The 16,967-nt window shown below is 46.4% G+C and overlaps 1 long non-coding RNA gene across 1 annotated transcript in view; it reads right to left on the reverse strand.

Annotated features, from left to right (window-relative positions):
- Positions 1-563: 563 nt before the first annotated feature.
- LOC122541167 overlaps positions 564-16,967 on the reverse strand; it is an 18,951-nt gene continuing 2,547 nt past the window's right edge. Inside the window, exons 2-3 of the long non-coding RNA XR_006309537.1 lie at positions 9,294-9,783; positions 564-1,102 (exon numbers count right to left, since the gene is read on the reverse strand). This is a non-coding gene — a long non-coding RNA (uncharacterized LOC122541167). The remainder of the gene's footprint in view (positions 1,103-9,293; positions 9,784-16,967) is intronic.

Consider the following 16,967-nt stretch of genomic DNA (forward strand, 5'->3'; position numbering starts at 1 on the left):
GTTGTGCTACTGAGACTTGATAAAGCTTTTGGAGTACTGTGTCCAGTTTTGGGCCCCACACCTCAGGAAAGACATTCTGGCACTGGGGCGTGTCCAGCGGAGATTCACACGGATGATCCCTGAAATGGGTGGTCTAACATATGAGGAACGGCTGAGGATCCTGGGATTGTATTCATTGGAGTTTAGAAGATTAAGTGGAGATCTAATAGAAACTTACAAGATAATACATGGCTTGGAAAGGGTGGATGCTAGGAAATTGTTTCCGTTAGGCGAGGAGACTAGGACCCGTGGGCACAGCCTTAGAATTAGAGGGGGTAAATTCAGAACAGAAATGCGGAGACATTTCTTCAGCCAGAGAGTGGTGGGCCTGTGGAATTCATTGCCACAGAGTGCAGTGGAGGCTGGGACGCTAAATGTCTTCAAGGTAGAAATTGATAAATTCTTGATGTCACAAGGAATTAAGGGCTACGGGGAGAATGCGGGTAAGTGGAGGTGAAATGCCCATCAGCCATGATTGAATGGCGGAGTGGACTTGATGGGCCGAATGGCCTTGCTTCCGCTCCTATGTCTTATGGTCTTACACACAGGCAGCGACAAGAGGACGGAAATCCAGGGCAATATGGATACTGCTTTAATTTTACCAGCTTCGAGTTTGACAGGAAAGGAAAATTGGGTGAGCTTCGCTTCTAAGCTTACCAGGGCAATGTTCGTGGTTCGGATGCAAAGCTAAAGGTCTGCACTGGTGGGTGGTTGGGGGTTTGATTCATTATCATTTTCACTTCCCTTGGAGTCTTTAGATCAGTGGGGCAGATTGCTAGTTCTTTGTGTGAGATACAAATCAGGCAGGACGCGTAATGGCTGGGTGAACCTCTGTCTCTCTCCTGCCCTAACATCACACCGTTATAGCCTCCCCTCATTTAACAGTGTGGGGAATATACTGCTATCTGCCCCATTGTAGTTGCCTGTAGTCCTCGGCTACTTGCAATTGCAAAGGAATTGGAGGCTGTAGAAATTTTATTTTCCGTTTATTAATAGCATATAAACCATTGTTCTTTAAGGCATTCCTGGTCCGCTCTTTATTCCAGTGTTCTGATTTCAGTATCTGAAAAAAGCAAGAGGGTATATGGATTGAAGATAGATTTAGTAAAGAAGGTTTTCTCGAACGGCATGGTTGGTTTCCACGTATGGGCATGGATGCGATGCCAGTAAAACTCCCGCAGTGACATTCTGTTCATGACTAGCTTCCACAGGGTTCCTTTAGCCCAGGACCTCACTGTGGCCCAGATAAACCTAACTGGAGACCATCCCTGGATTGGGGAGGAGAGTGGTACAGCCGCAGTTGCTGCTGCTCCCTTGTGACTATGCCCATGCTATGTCGGCCCCTGGACTGCACCACAGCATTGCCAGATACACAGGCACCATCGGGCAGCAACAAAGAGGACAGGAATCCAGGGCAAACGCCCACCCAGGAAATCCACGCCTGGGCTGAGGGACAGCGGTGAAATCTGGGATAATTCTAGAAAGTCCAAGACACTTGTAACACTCTGCGAAGCCCCAACACTGATCCCTGTTGCACCCCACGAGTTAAGATTCACCGTGCCCTCTGTTTCATGTTAGTGAGGGCCAGATTTCGGTTTGTTCTGACATATCACCCCCAGCACCATGAGCACTTACCCTGCACAACGACCTTTGGAGTGGCACCTTATCGAGTGCCCTCTGGAAATCCAAACACACATCAGTAAGTCCGGGGCGTTTTAGACACGGATTGTATTAGATTAGATTACTTTACAGTGTGGAAACAGGCCCTTCGGCCCAACAAATCCACACCGACCCGCCGAAGCGCAACCCACCCAGACCCATTCCCCTACATTTACCCCTTCACCTAACACAATGGGCAATTCAGCATGGCCAATCCACCTAACCTGCACATCTTTAGATTGTGGGAGGAAACCGGAGCACCCGGAGCACACCCACGCAGACCCGGGGAGAACGTGCAAACTCTACACAGAGAGTCGCCTGAGGCGGGAATTGAACCCGGGTCTCTGGCGCTGTGAGGCAGCAGTGCTAACCACTGTGTCACAGTGCCGCCCATTGTCTGCCAGTCCGAACAGTCGGGGCTTCAAAGATTGTCTTGTGTCCAATGGTGAGTTGTGTCCACCCAATGGGTGAGTGGGTGAGTACAACGAGCCGTGTGCAGTAGGGAGTGTGGTGCCTGAATAACATTTGGGAAGATAGCGTCAAGGGCCTTGCAGAGAGAGAAAAAACCCTCTCCACAGCCCTCGCCGAAATTGACCTGTTGCTAAATCCTGGCAAGATTCAGACCAAAGCAGCTGGCAAAGAGATAGGGAGGGGTCGCATGAGCAGGCGTAACATTGTCAGGTAGGGCTACGGGTCTGAGAAGGTCTAAGGTTGTCTACTTTGGTAGGGAAAGTCAAAGAGCAGAAGACAATGAAATGGACAGAAATCCGGGTCAGTTTGTACACAGGTCACGCAACTGTTGCCTGTCATTTATATAAACAATCTCGATGAGAATTTAGGAAGCCAGTTTAGTAAGTTTAGCGAACGGACAGTGATGAAGGTTAGCTAAGGTTACAAAGGAATCTTGATCAATTGGGTCAATGGGCTGAGAAGTCACATGGAGTTTCATTTGGATAAATGCAAAGTATTGCTTTTGGATAAAACAAACAAGGGCAGGACGTATATACATAATGTGCGGGCCATGGGGAGTGTTGTCGAACAGAGACACCTAGTGTTCAAGTACATAGTTCTTTGAAAGTTGCGTCACAGGTAGATAGGGTGGTTAAGAAGGCAGAGTCAAGATTAGAGTGGTGCTGGTAAAGCACAGCCGGTCAGGGAGCATCCGAGGAGCAGGAGAGTCGACGTTTTGAGCATAAGCTCTTCATCAGGAATCAAGAAGGCATTTAGCACCCTTGCCTTCATTGCTCAGACCACTGAGTATAGGAGTTGGGATCTCATGTGCAGGATGTTGGTGAGGTCACTTTTGGAGTGCTGTGTACAGTTCTGGTTGCCCTGTTATAGGAAGGACATTATTAAATTGGTGATGGTTCAGAAAAGATTGACCAGGCGGTTACCAGGACGGGAGGGTGTGAGCTATAAGGAGAAGCTGGGTAGGATGGCACGTTAGAGCGGAGGAGGTTGAGGGGTGGCCTTATAGAGGTTTATAAAATCATGAGGGGCATGGATAGGGTGAATAGCAAAGATCTTTTTCCCTAAGGGTGGGGGAGTTCAAAACTAGACGGCATATTTTTCAGATGAGAGGAGACAGATGTAAAAACGACACGTTTTTTATACAGAGGATGGTTCACACATGAAATGAACTTCCTGAGGAAGTGGTGGAGCTACAACATTTAAAAGACACTTGGATAAGTGCATGAATGAGAAATATTTGGAGGGATGTAGGCCAGGATCAGGCAGGTGGGACTAGTTTGGTTCAGTTCAACATGGACTGTTTGGAGTGAAGGGTCTGTTTCCCTGCTGTAGGACTCGGTGACTCTTTAAACAAGGGATGGTAAGAGAGGACATGCTTGAAGCCCTGCACTGTTGAGTCCCACTTCAATCTGATCAGATAACATTATGGTCTAGCACATGCTCAGTAGCTATTGTGAGACTGAGCAGGTTGGTTTATGCTTTGTTGGAGTTGTGGGAAGTAGTACAGTGGTGATATACACAGTGGTCCGGAATCCCAGGCTGATACTCTGTCAGGAGAAAGCGAGGATTGCAGACACCGGAGATCAGAGTCTCGAGTGTGGCGCTGGAAAAGCACAGCAGGTCAGGCAGCATCCGAGGAGCAGGGGAATCGTCGTTTCGGGCATAAGCCCTTCATCAGGAACCAGGGTGGGTTTTTTTTTTAAAAGCAACGGACAGTCATCATTAGGGCTAGCTTTCTCTGTGAGACATGGGTTCGACTCCCACCACCCCAACACACACAAACGAAGCTGCATCAGGACACTATTCAAAAGGGCCACAACACACTGCAGTACACCAGAACTGAAAAAAGAAGAGGAACACCTATACAAGGTATTCGCCAAAAACAGTTACCCGCGCAACAGATGCCTAAGAGAAAGACTACGGAACGAGGACATACCACAACCAAAAGGACTAGTCACACTACCATACATCAGGAGCACCTCGGAACTGACAGCCAGACTACTGCGACCCCTAGGACTCATAACGGCACACAAACCAACAGCCACGCTCAGACAACAACTCACCAGAACGAAGGACCCGATACCCAACATGAGCAAAACTAATACCATGCAAGGACTGCACAAAACACTACATAGGACAAACAGGAAGACAGCTAACAATCCACATACATGAACATCAACTAGCCACGAAACAACACGACCAGCTATCCTTAGTATCAACCGGAAGCGGCAGGGACAGACCACTATAAACGCCGGAGGAAACATCAAAGAAGCGCTTCGCAGGAGGCTCCCAAGCACTGATGATGTCGCCTAGCCAGGGGACGAAACGTTTGCAACAAAAACTTCCAGCTCGGCGAACAGAACCACAGCAGCAGCAGATGGTGAAGTTGGAATTCAATAAAAATCTGGAGTAAAACGCTAGCCCTAATGATGACTGTCGGTTGCTTTTTAAAACCGCATGTTGGTTCCGTAATGTCCTTTAGGGAGGGAAATCTGCCATGTTCACCTGGTCCAGCCTGCACGTTACTCTCAGCAGTGCGAGCGACTCTCAACTGCCCTCAGGACAATTAGCATGGGTGGCACATTCTGGCCGAGCCAATGGTACTCAGATTCCCAGAATTAAGTTTTTTAAAACCATATTGAAACATGAGATGCCGAGTATATCCAGGGCTACGTTACACAGATTTTGAATCGACTGGGGAATTTTGGGTTATGGGGGGAACAGGCAGGAGAAAAGGGAACCTTCAGACCAACCATGATTTTATTGAATACTCAGACGGGGTTAATCTTGCTACTATTTCTTTGTACTCTTAATGGTATGATAGTGGTGGGGGTTTTGTCATGGTAATGCTATTAAATGCCAAGGTTAAGTATTGCACCAAGGAAGCTGGATCCTCAAAATCTGTCTCATTTTGCCCAACCCTTACTATTGTACAGGTCTTTCTGCAAGAATAACTTTGGTACTTTTTTTTAAATGTTCACTTGTGGGATCACAGGATCGCTGGCTGGTCAGCACTTATTGCCCATCTGAATGGGTTGCCATTTCAGAGGAAAGTTAAGAGTCAACCATATTGCACCTGGGTCCCTGGCGCTAAAGGGCAGCATGATGAATCCGGATGGGTTTTTCCAACAATGGATTCATGGTCATCATTAGACTCTTTTCAATTCCAGATTCTTCATTGAATTCAAACTCCCCCATCTGCCGAGGCAGGATTTGAACCCTGGTCCCCGGGACATTAGCTGAGCTGATGGATTAGTACCACTTGGCTATCACCTCCCCACTTACAGTACCCGAGGAGTTGTAAATTGGCCTGAACACTGTGCACTCGTCGGTGTACGTTCCCACTTCGGATCTGGTTTGGACGAGCTGGGGGAAGGATGGCCCCGAGTTTGGAATTTTCTCGGGAAGAGGGATGTATGTAAATAGTGCAAAGACTGCTTTTACCTTAAATTGATGAATGGAGTTTTTTTGCTGTTTAAAAAAAAACAGGTAAGAGTATATCACTCTGAATGTGCTGAACTTTTATCATTAATAATCAAGGCACAGAGAAATGGCAGTGTAGTGGTAATAGCCACTGGACTAGTGAGCCAGAGACCCAGAACGTAAGAACTAGGAACAGGAGTAGGCCTTTCGGCCCCTCAAGCCTGCTCTGACCCATTTATTACATCATTGGCTGATCTCAGCTCGGCCTCAACTCCAGTATCCTGGCGCTCTTTATAAGATTAGATTAGATTACTCACAGTGCGGAAATAGGCCCTTTGGCCCAACAAGTCCACCCCGACCCGCAACCCATCCCCCGACATTTACCTCTTCACCTAACACTACAGGCCTAACACTACATGGCCAATTCACCTGACCTGAACATTTTTGGACTGTGGGAGGAAACCGGAGCACCCGGAGGAAACCCACGCAGACACTGGGAGAACGTGCAAACTCCGCACAGAGAGTCGCCTGAGGCGGGAATTGAACCCAGGTTTCTGGCGCTGTGAGGCAGCAGTGCCACCATGCTGCTCTTTGTAACCTTTCACCCTCTTTGCTAATTAAAAATCAGCCCGTCTCCTCCGTAAATTTACTCAATGTCCCAGCATCTATCCCACTCTGGGGGAGTGAATTCCATGGATTCACCACCCTTTGAGGGAAGTGATTCCTCCTCATCTCTATTTTAATCCCTCCACACAGAGAAACATCCTCTTTATGTCCACTTTATCAATCGCCTTCAGCATCCCAATTAGATCTCCACTCGTTCTTCTCAACTCCACAGGGTATTGGCCTAACTTTCAAAACAAGCAAACAGCCTGGGTTCACAGATACAAATCCCACGGCAACATTGCACAAAATCTAGAACTGAGAGCTCGTCTCAGTAGCGAGGACTGTGAGACCATCATCGGTTATTGCCAGAACTCATCTGCTCCCTCCCTGTCCTTCGGGGTCCTGGCCTCAACTTGCCTATGCGTGACTCCAGGCCCAGCAGCATGCTTGACTCTAAGACTGCCCTCCGAAGTGGCATGGGAAGCTGCCCAGTTCAAGTGAGGAATGAGATAAGGTGACAAATTAGAGTGGCACGGTAGCTCAGTGGTTAGCACTGCTGCCTCACAGCACCAGGGACCTGGGTTTGATTCCAAGCTCGGGCGACTGTATGTGTGGAGTTTGCACATTTTCCCCTTGTCTGCGTGGGTCTCCTCCCACAATCAAAACATGAGCAGGTTAGGTGAATTGGCTGTGCTAAATTGCTCCGTAGTGTTCAGGGATGTATCGGTTAGATGCATTAGTTGAGGGTAAATGCAGAGTAATGGGGAAAGAGAATGGGTCTGGATGGGTTACTCTTCAGAGGGTCGGTGTGGACGTGTTGGGCCGAAGGGCCTGTTTCCACACTGTGCATTCTATGAAATGACAACGCTCCCTGTCAATTGTGCGCTGACCCAGGCTCAGACCCACTGACCTTGCTTTTAGAAGTCGGAAAAATGTGGACGTGTCCTGTGAAATAGTATTTTTTTTAAATTGTGACTGCCCCCCACCCACCCCGGTTTGATTTTTTATTTTCTGGGGAGATTTCAGCAAACCCAAAGGACAAGACGAGTGTAAAAAAAAAACGCATCTCAGCCAACCGCTTATGAAGCCCAGTCCCAAGGGCTGGTCTTGTGCAACATTCTGCACTGTTAAATCAAGACTGCCCTGTCCTGCCCTGAACTCCCCGCTGTCTGATCCCCGGCTCGCTGATGTACAGTGGACACTCTCCATCTCGGAGTCAGAGGTGCTGGGTTCGAGTTAGTCTGCACTCAGAACGTCGGGTGGGTTCAGTTACAACTTACTTTTGCGACGGCAGGTCCCGGGAAACCAAACTGGATCAGGGAGGAACAGTGCTGGTCAGGCCACCCCTCCCTCCTCCCAACCAAATCTTTTTCACTTCAGTGGGGTGGAGGGTCACAGTGAGCCTGTGGGGATTCCCGTAGGACGTTTTCCGTTTCCACCCTGCCCTGTTTTCTCCATGATACTGAAGGACTCTGATGTATAGTTGATACAGAGAGGGCTTGGTCCCTGCCTCTGAGTTAGAAGTTCCAGGTTCCAGGTTTGACAGTCCAGGAAGGTACATTCATAATGCGGCTCAAACAAGCTGAGCATCAATTTGTAAATCCTCACAGTGTGAGAGGTCCCTGTTCAGCCCACCTGCTGTGTAGAGCCTCGACTATCACTGCCCACAGGCTCCAGGCCTACCTACAACATGGACACAGAACAAGGCTCTAAGAGCTGTTCCCCGGGACACACTCCGAGACAAACATTGACTGCGCCTGGAGGATCGTCAGCTCAGTGAAAGACGCTCTTTGGTCTGTCTGAAACTTGGCGGATTTCCAGAGCAAGGAGTTGACTCTGACCAAGTGTTGCAATTATTCCACTTCAAGGTCCAGGACTACGAGCTGAGGGATGTACTGAAGCTTGGGGTGGCTGCTGCCAAGGCGCGGTGGGGAAAGACCACCGTCTGAGGCCTTCCTGCTGAAGGTAAATGGGTGTCCGTTTAGTTAATGGACCCTCCCGGTGTCTCAAATATATGTAGTCTTGAATGTCTAAGGAATGCCTTTGGTTTGTTTGGATTGCGTCAAACTCCAATGTTTGGTTGTTTCCTTGATATGCAACTATACAGAACTGAAGTGTGTTTGTACATACGCAAAGATATTTTTATGAATAAAGGTATATTTTTGAAATAAGGAAAAAGGACTTAAAAATGGCCATGGCAACTCAGCATCCCTGAGTGATCTCCAGCTCACCACCAGACGCAGTGTTGCCCTTATGTGTCGCCATTCCCCATCGCCTGTCCCCTCCGCCATTGTCCTTTCCCTCATGTCTTCCCACACCCCCCTTCCTCTCTGGTCACCATCCCCACCATCCCTCCCACCCCCTGCCCACCTCCTCCTACATCGCGTATTTTTGAAAGATCGCAATCAGAATTGAGGCCTACCAAACTTGACGTAGATGTCCTGGAGAGCTGTAAGGAGCACAATGAAGAAGGATGTTGGTTTAAGTGCACGGGGCCGACAACCGATTGCAGGAACGGCTTGACACCTCTCTAAACACAGAAAAAGTGAGGGCTGCGCATGCTGGAGATCAGAGTCGAGAGTGTGGTACTGGAAAAGCACAGCAAGTCAGGCAGCATCTGAGGAGCAGGAGAATCGACGTTTTGGGCACGATTCCTGATGAAGGGCTTTTGCCCGAAACATTGATTCTCCTGCTCCTCGGATGCTGTGCTTTTCCAGCGTCACAACTCTTCGACCCTGAGCTCTCTAACCACCCCAACGCTTCAATAATTTTAGCACTCCAGCCGTCTAATGCACGTCAAAGCCACACAAGCAACCGCCAGCAAGCAGCCAGGGTTATTTGGAGGGACGATTTTCACCAAGCTTGTCTGAACTGAGAAGATTTGGACATGAGGGAACTCACCATCATTATACTTCTGAGATGCTGGCAACTCCTGGGGCCACACATATATAAGAGTATGTCTGATGTGTGATATAAATGTACATGTCACCCGTGGAAATGTCAAATTGAAAAGGACTCCTGTGTAACTAATGACCTTCTGACCCCTTGCCGCTCTCGGGACTCGAACAACTCGCCCATTTTTGTGGTCATCTTACCTTCCATCTTTTGGCACGTATCCACTGTTGAAGTCAGAAAGAAAAAAAAGAAACCATCAATCCATGTCTAATTGATGAAGCTTTTACTGACTTAGCAGGAACTAATTTCCTTTGAATCCCAGTGCTTTTCCGATTTTAAGCCAAGTTTGACTTGAATTGCAGGCCTGGTGGCTCAGTGGTCAGTGCCAGGGACCCGGGTTCGATTCCACCCTCGGGCGGCCCTGTGTGGAGATTGTACGTTCTCCCCCTGCCTGCGTGGGTTTCCTCTGGGTGCTCCGGTTTCCACCCACAGTCCAAAGATGTGCGGGTTAGATGGATTGGCCGTGGGATATTGCCCCTAATGTCCAGGGATGTGCAGGCTAGGTGGGCAAGCCATGGGATGTAAAGGGATAGGGAGGTTCAGTGTGGGCTGAATGGTCTGCTTCCACACTGTAGGAGTCTATGATTCTGCAAAGTTCTTTACCAAAGTTCTTGCGGATCTTCTCAAGTTCTGAAAAAGAGGAGGCAATACCCAGTTGTTAATGATGTCTACGTTTCACACTGTTCAGTGCATAGGTGTCAAAGCACTGCCAGGCGTATAATTAAGGCTGCTGTGGTTAGCTTTTAATTGAGAAAACGGAGAAACTCTCCATCCCTACCTTCCTTCAGATCATTCTCTGGTTTCCAGCAGAGATAAAGGACAATAAAGGAAGATTGTTAAGGACGGTTTCTTCACAAAAGAAAAGCAAGGAGCAAAAGTGCACATTACAAAAACAAATTGCGTTTGTCTGTGGCCTGTCTTGACCCTAGGATGTAGGGAACCCGCCAGCCAATTTACACACCGCAAGCTCCCACAACACCAATGGAGAAATTATCAGGTCATCTGGCTTTGGACAAGTTCTCAGGACCTGGTGCATTGCGACACAAGGTAAATTACCCTTAACACCTTCTTTAAACGGCTTGATTTCCTTTTTTTTTTAAACTTTAACCAGGTTCTCTTGAAATGCAAATTAAATTGCACGGCCACTTATTTTAGACTGGATCGTTGTGGGGTGTTTTCTTGCCCCCTCCCCCACACCAAGGTTAAATTCCAAAAAGTAGATCGGGAAATCGGGGTTTATAACTCAGTGAAGGCGACTGATTCACTGCTAGAAAGTTAAGGGGGATGAGATTGCAATTTGGAAATGTAGGCATAAATAAGACCTGATAAAACTGGAAGCTTCTTTTCGGTCTAATCGGAGGAGCAAGCATATGTTGTAATAGCAAAGAGAGACATTTTTTCATGTTTTCATTTGGCCTTACTTAGATCATTAAGTTCTTTATTTGACATGCTGCATTCTGCAATGAAGGAAGAGGGGTAAAGATAATAAATACACACAGTACAGATTGATAGTTGCACTAAATAACAGTTAACTATTAACCTTTGGGGGGGGAGCAATTTTAATCCACTCTATGACAATGCTGGCTTTACCCTCCTATGTGTTTTATCTCCTCCCAGCACCTCACTCCATCTATCCTCCATCAAAGTCATTGACGATTAATATCAGGCAAGGGTGCAACATTAGCCTTTTACCCATTCCCATGGATTCCTGTCCATTCAGTTAGGTTAAAATTCTCCCTAAAGTTGTCATATCAAATTTCTTGCACTGTTCTCTTGCACTTTATCACCAACCATTTCACCTATTCTACACTGGCATGTCAAAATGGACGAATGCAAGCTCTGGGATCCCAATCAGTGTTCCCAATGAAGGCTGTGTATAGACTGCAAAGACAGTTGATGTGTTTCTGATCTAAGGTCATGAGAAATAGGTACAGGTGTAGGTTATGTAGTCCCTCATGCTTGCTGTTTAATAAGTTCATGACTAATAATAGATGTTTGGGGCAGTATGGTGGCTCAGTGGTTAGCACTGCTGTCTCATGGCGCCAGGGATCCAGGCTCGATGCCAGCCTCAGGCCACTGTCTGTGTGGCGTTTGCACATTCTCCCTGTGTCTCCGTGGGTTTCCTCCATAGTGCTCCGGCTTCCTCCCACAGTCCAAAGGTGTGCAGGTCAGGGTGGATTGGCCATGCTAAGTTAGCCCAGGGACGTGTAGGTTAGGTGCATTAGTCAGGGGTAAATGTAGAGTATAAGTTTAGGGGAATGGGTCTGAGTGGGCTACTCTTCGGAGGGTTGATGTGGAGTTTTTGGGCCAAAAGGCCTATTTCCACACTGTGGGGATTCAACTCAACCATCAACCCTCCGCCTCAACTTCCTCATGCGTCTTGATTCCATAGATTCCAATAATCCTTTGGTATTCATTTTCAATACTTTCAGGGAGTGAGTTTCTACATCTGTCTTGGTTAGAGAATTCCTGAGATCCACATCCCTCCGACTGATTAAATTCTTCCTCACCTTTGTCAGGTAATGATTAGGCCCTCATCCTGAGACTACAGACCCACACCCTGCACTGTCAAGGCCTCTAAAATCTTGGCGATTTTCCACTTAAATCACTTGCTCATTCCTCTAAAGGGCACAAATTCCAGGATATCCCTGTGCAATCAGTTTCCCATAGTGTAACACACTGGGGACAATGATTGTACTTGGGGAATATGATCGAAATCCCCAAAATGTAAAGTGTCTGAAAATGCACAACCGGGCACCACTCTATCCATGAGCAATGCCTGTCATCTGTAGAAACTTAGGATCTGACAGAATAGTGAGTTTTACCTTTCTCTTTTTCTCTCAGCTTTGCTTCTGAGGAAGTTAAAAAGCCATAAAAGAATAAGTTCCATTTTAATTTCTTTATCATGACATATTGGGATCTCAAGGGTTAAACATTCCACTGCTGAAAGGACTCACTGCAGTATCTATTGCATGCCTGTCCTCTTACAGAATGAGATGGGACATCACAGCAGGGGGTGGGGGCTGGCTGACTCCCGGAGAACAGAATCCCATGGAGCCACACATATGGATTTCACTTGCAGCCTCAGGCAAAGGTGATTGTCCTCTCTGGACAAGACTGATAGCCTTGGTCATAAACCTGATAAACTGCCTCCTGTTTCATGACCACGTTTCCCCTACATATTGACATGGGCGTGTGAATCCAACAATGAGAACAAAGCAAAGTCCTTCTGTCTAAATATCTACCCATCAACATGTGATTATGAAGAATATGATAACCAGTCCCTGTAAACCATTCGCTAATTATCTCAGAAAATTGGCAATCATCGAGCATTATGAAATTGTAATTATCCATCTTAAACAATGTCACGGCAATCAACCATGTGACATGTCAACCTCTGTATTATTCCTATAAAATATTCTGCCTTCTGTGTGTAGAGCAGAGATCCGTTGAGAAGTAGGCTGCACGACTCCTTTGGTGTCACTGAGGATCTCTCCTCGGCTGTCCGATAATTAAGCATCATACTGAAACTTATGTCGTCCAGATTTGTGGAGCACTACTTCAACACAAAAGCATAAACTGGAAGAGAATCCATAATTAGAAACTTAGGAGCAACATTAAACCCCAAGTTTGCTCTACTGTTTGATCCACTTAATGAGGAGGTATTGAGATTATCACTGCACCCATCATCCAGATACCCCCAGGCTAATGTTCTGGGAAACGTGAGTGCAAATCCCACCATAGTTCAAATGTGAATTTTCCTTTTAAATCTGGGATAAAAACTACCCCTGATGTCAGTTGTTAAAAAAAAAATCAAATCTGGTTCACTGACATCCCTCAGGGGAAAGAAACCTGTTACCCTTAACCTACATGTAACTCCAGATGGACAAAGTTCTAAAATGGCCACACTAACTGTTTATCTCTCTGCTGAGTTTCACAAAGTTATAGAAATTTTACAGCATGGAAAGGGGCCCTTTGGCCCATCTTGTCCACACCATTCACCATATTTGAATCTCATTATCCAGCACTTGGAGTCATAGAGCATGGAAACAGACCTTTCAGTCCAACTGACCATTATCCCATACTAAACTCGTCCCACTTGCCTGCTCCTGGCCCATATCCCTCCAAACATTTCCTATTCATGTACTGACCTAAGTATCTTTTAAACATCGTAACTGTACCTGCATCTATCACTTCCTCAGGAAGTTCATTCCACACGCAGACCACCCTCTGTGTAAAACATTTACTCCTCATGCCTTTTTAAATCTCTTCTCTCACCTTAAGAATGTGCCAGTTGGTCTTGAAATCCCCCATCCTTGGGAAAAGACACCCACTGTTAACCCTATCTATAACCCTCATAATTTTATAAACCTCTATCAGGTCACCCCTCAACCCCTTACACTCCAGTGACAAAAGTCCCAGCCTTACTTTATAACTCAAACCTTCCATACCCGGCAACGTTATGATAAATCTCTTCTGAAACCTCTCTAGTTTAATAATATCCTTCCTATAACTGGGCAATCAGAGCTCCATAGTATATATAATTCCAGAAGAGGCCTCACCAATGTCCTGTACAACCTCAGCATGTCCTCCCAACTCCTATACTCAAAGGTATGAGCAATATAGGCGTGTGCTAAATGCCTCCTTAACCTCCGTGTCTGCGGGTGATGCAAACTTCAAAGAATTATGTACCTGAATCCCCTTGGTCCCTTTGCTCTACAACCCTACCCAAGGCTCTGCCGTTGATTGTTTAATTCCTGCCCCTGTTTCTTTGACCAGAATGTTGACTTAAATAGTCTTTCAAGACCTTGAGAGTTCTTCCCCTTACTATCCTTCCAGGCAATGAGTTCCAGATACCCACAACCCGCTGGGTGGAAAATATTTTCGTCAAATCCCCTCTAAGCTTCCTGCTCCTTATCTTGGAGGTTTTGCTCTGCTGGTCATTGAACCCTCTATTAAGGGATTTCTCACCATCTTCCTTGTCTCCGCCTCTCAGAACATGCAGGTCTCCTTCTTCAGCCTTCTCTGCACTCAGGAAAAACAACCCCAGCCCCTATCTCATCTCTCCTCATTACCGGATCACTTCAGCTCAGGCAACATCCTGGTGAAGCTCCTCTGCATCCTCTTGAGTGCAACCAGAATTGCACACAGTACTCGAGCTGTGGGTGAACGAATATTATATACTGTTCCATCTCCTTGCTGTTGTATTGCGTGCCTCCATTGATAAAGGCAAGCATCCCACATGGTTTCCTCACCAATTATCCTGCTGCCTTTAAGGATCTATGGACACACACACACACCCAGGTACCTCTGATTCCTCTGTATCTCCTAGGGTCCTGCTAATCTATGTGTACTCCCTTGCCCTGTTAGTCGTGCCAAGTTACATCGCCTTGCACTTTTTGAGTTTAAATTCTATCTGACCAGCCCATCTAGGCTTGATCTTTGCTGTTTACTACGTCACCAGTTTTGTGTCATCTGCGAACCTACTGATCAAACCTCTGACAAAACAGCGAGGAACCCAGGTTAAGGCCAAGGCTAGTAGGCGTAGAGAATGCTGGATGACCAGAGAAATTGAGGCTCTGCTCAGGAAAAAGAAGGGAGCATATGTCAGGATAAGACATCGAGTGAGTCCTTGGAAGAGTGTAAAGGCAGTAGGAGCGTACATAAAAGGATAATCAGGCGGGCAGGAAGGGGACATGGGATAGCTTTGGTAAACAGAGTTAATGGAGAATTCAAGAGGTTTCTACAAATATATTAAGGACCAAAGGGTAACTAGGGAGAGAATAGGGCCCCTGAAGGTTCAACAAGGCAGTCTACGTGTAGAACTGCAGCAGATACTAAATGAGTATTTTGTATCAGTGTTTAGTGTGGAGAAGGATATGGATGTGAGAGAACTTGGGAAAATAAATAGCGGTAACTTGAAAAGCATCCATATTACAGTGGAGGAGGTGCTGGGCATATTAAAACGCATAAAAGTGGATAAATCCCCAGGACCTGATCAGGTGTACCCCAGAACTCTGTGTGAAGCTAAGGAAGTGATTGCTGGGCCCCTTGCTGAGATATTTGTATCATCGATAGTCACAGGTGAGGTGCCGGAAGACTGGAGGTTGGCAAATGTGGTGCCACTGTTTAAGGAGGGTGGTAAAGACAAGCCAGGGAACTATAGACCAGTGAGCCTGACCTCAGTGGTGGGCAAGTTGTTGGAGGGAATCCTGAGGGACAGGATGTACATGTATTTGGAAAGGCAAAGGCTGATTAGGGATAGTCAACATGGCTTTGTGCGTGGGAAATCATGTCTCACAAACTTGATTGAGCTATCTGAAGAAGTGATGCAGAGCATTGATGAGGCAGAGCAGTGGACACAATCTATATGGACTTCAGTAAGGCGTTCGACAAGGCTCCTCATGGTAGACTGACTAGCAAGGTTAGATCATGTGGAATACAGGGAGAACTAACCATTCGGATAAAATAATTGGCTACAAAGTAGAAGACAGAGGGTGCAGGTGGAGGGTTGCTTTTAAGACTGGAGGCCTGTCATCAGTGGTGTACCACAAGGATCGGTGCTGGGTCCACTGCTATTTGTCAATTATAAAAGTGATTTGGATGTGAGCATAGGAGGTATAGTTAGTATGTTTACATATGACACCAGAATTGGAGGTGTAGTGGACAGTGAAGAAGGTTACCTCAGAGTACAATGATCAGATGGACCAATGGGCTGAGGAGTGGCAGATGGAGTTTAATTTAGATTAATGTGAGGTGCTGCATTTTGGAAAGGCAGACCAGGGCAGAACTTATACACTTAATGCTAAGGTCCGAGGGAGTGTTGCTAAACAAAGAGACCTTGGAATGCAGATTCACAGTTCTTTGAAAGTGAAGTTGCAGGTAGATAGGATAGGATAGGATAGGGGGCGGGGTTGCCTTGTTAGTTAAAAACAAAATTAAATCTATGGTGCTGAATGACATAGCATCGGATGATGTGGAGTCTGTGTGGGTGGAATTGAGGAACCACAAAGGCAAAAAAACCATAGTGGGAGTTATGTACAGACCTCCTAGCAGTGGTCAGGACCAGGGGCGCAACATGTACCGGGAAATAGAGAAGGCATGTCAGAAAGACAAGGTCATAGTGATCATGAGAGACTTCAATGTGCAGGTGGACTGGGTAAATAATGTTGCCAGTGGATCCAAAGAAAGGGAATTCATGGAATGCTTACAGAATGGCTTCTTGGAACAGCTTGTCATGGAGCCCACAAGGGAGCAGGCTATTTTGGACCTAGTGCTATGTAATGAACCAGATTTTATTAAAAATCTTAAAGTAAGGGAACACTTAGGAAGCAGCGATCATAATATGGTAGAGTTCAGTCTGCAGTTTGAAAGAGAGAAGGCAAAATCGGATGTAATGGTGTTACAGTTAAATAAAGGTAATTATGAGGGCATGAGCGAGGAACTGACGAAAATAGACTGGAAGCAGAGCCTAGCAGTGAAGACAGTAGAGCAAAAATGGCAGGAGTTTATGGATAAAATTGAGGACACTGTCCAGAGGTTCATCCCCAAGAAGAGAAAGATTATCCAGGGAGGGATTAGACAGCCATGGCTGACAAAGAAAGTCAGGAAATCTATCAAAGAAAAAGAGAGAGCCTATAAAGGGGCCAAGAGCACTGGGAAATCAGAAGATTGGAAAGGCTACAAAAACAAACAGAGGATAACAAAAACAGAAATAATGAAGGAGAGGATCAAATATGAAGGTAGGCGAGCCAGTAATATTAGAAATGATAGTAAAAGTATCTTTCAATACATAGGAAACAAACGACAGGCAA

The sequence above is a fragment of the Chiloscyllium plagiosum genome, chromosome 37, assembly GCF_004010195.1.
Source record: "Chiloscyllium plagiosum isolate BGI_BamShark_2017 chromosome 37, ASM401019v2, whole genome shotgun sequence".
Lineage (NCBI taxonomy): Eukaryota > Metazoa > Chordata > Chondrichthyes > Orectolobiformes > Hemiscylliidae > Chiloscyllium > Chiloscyllium plagiosum.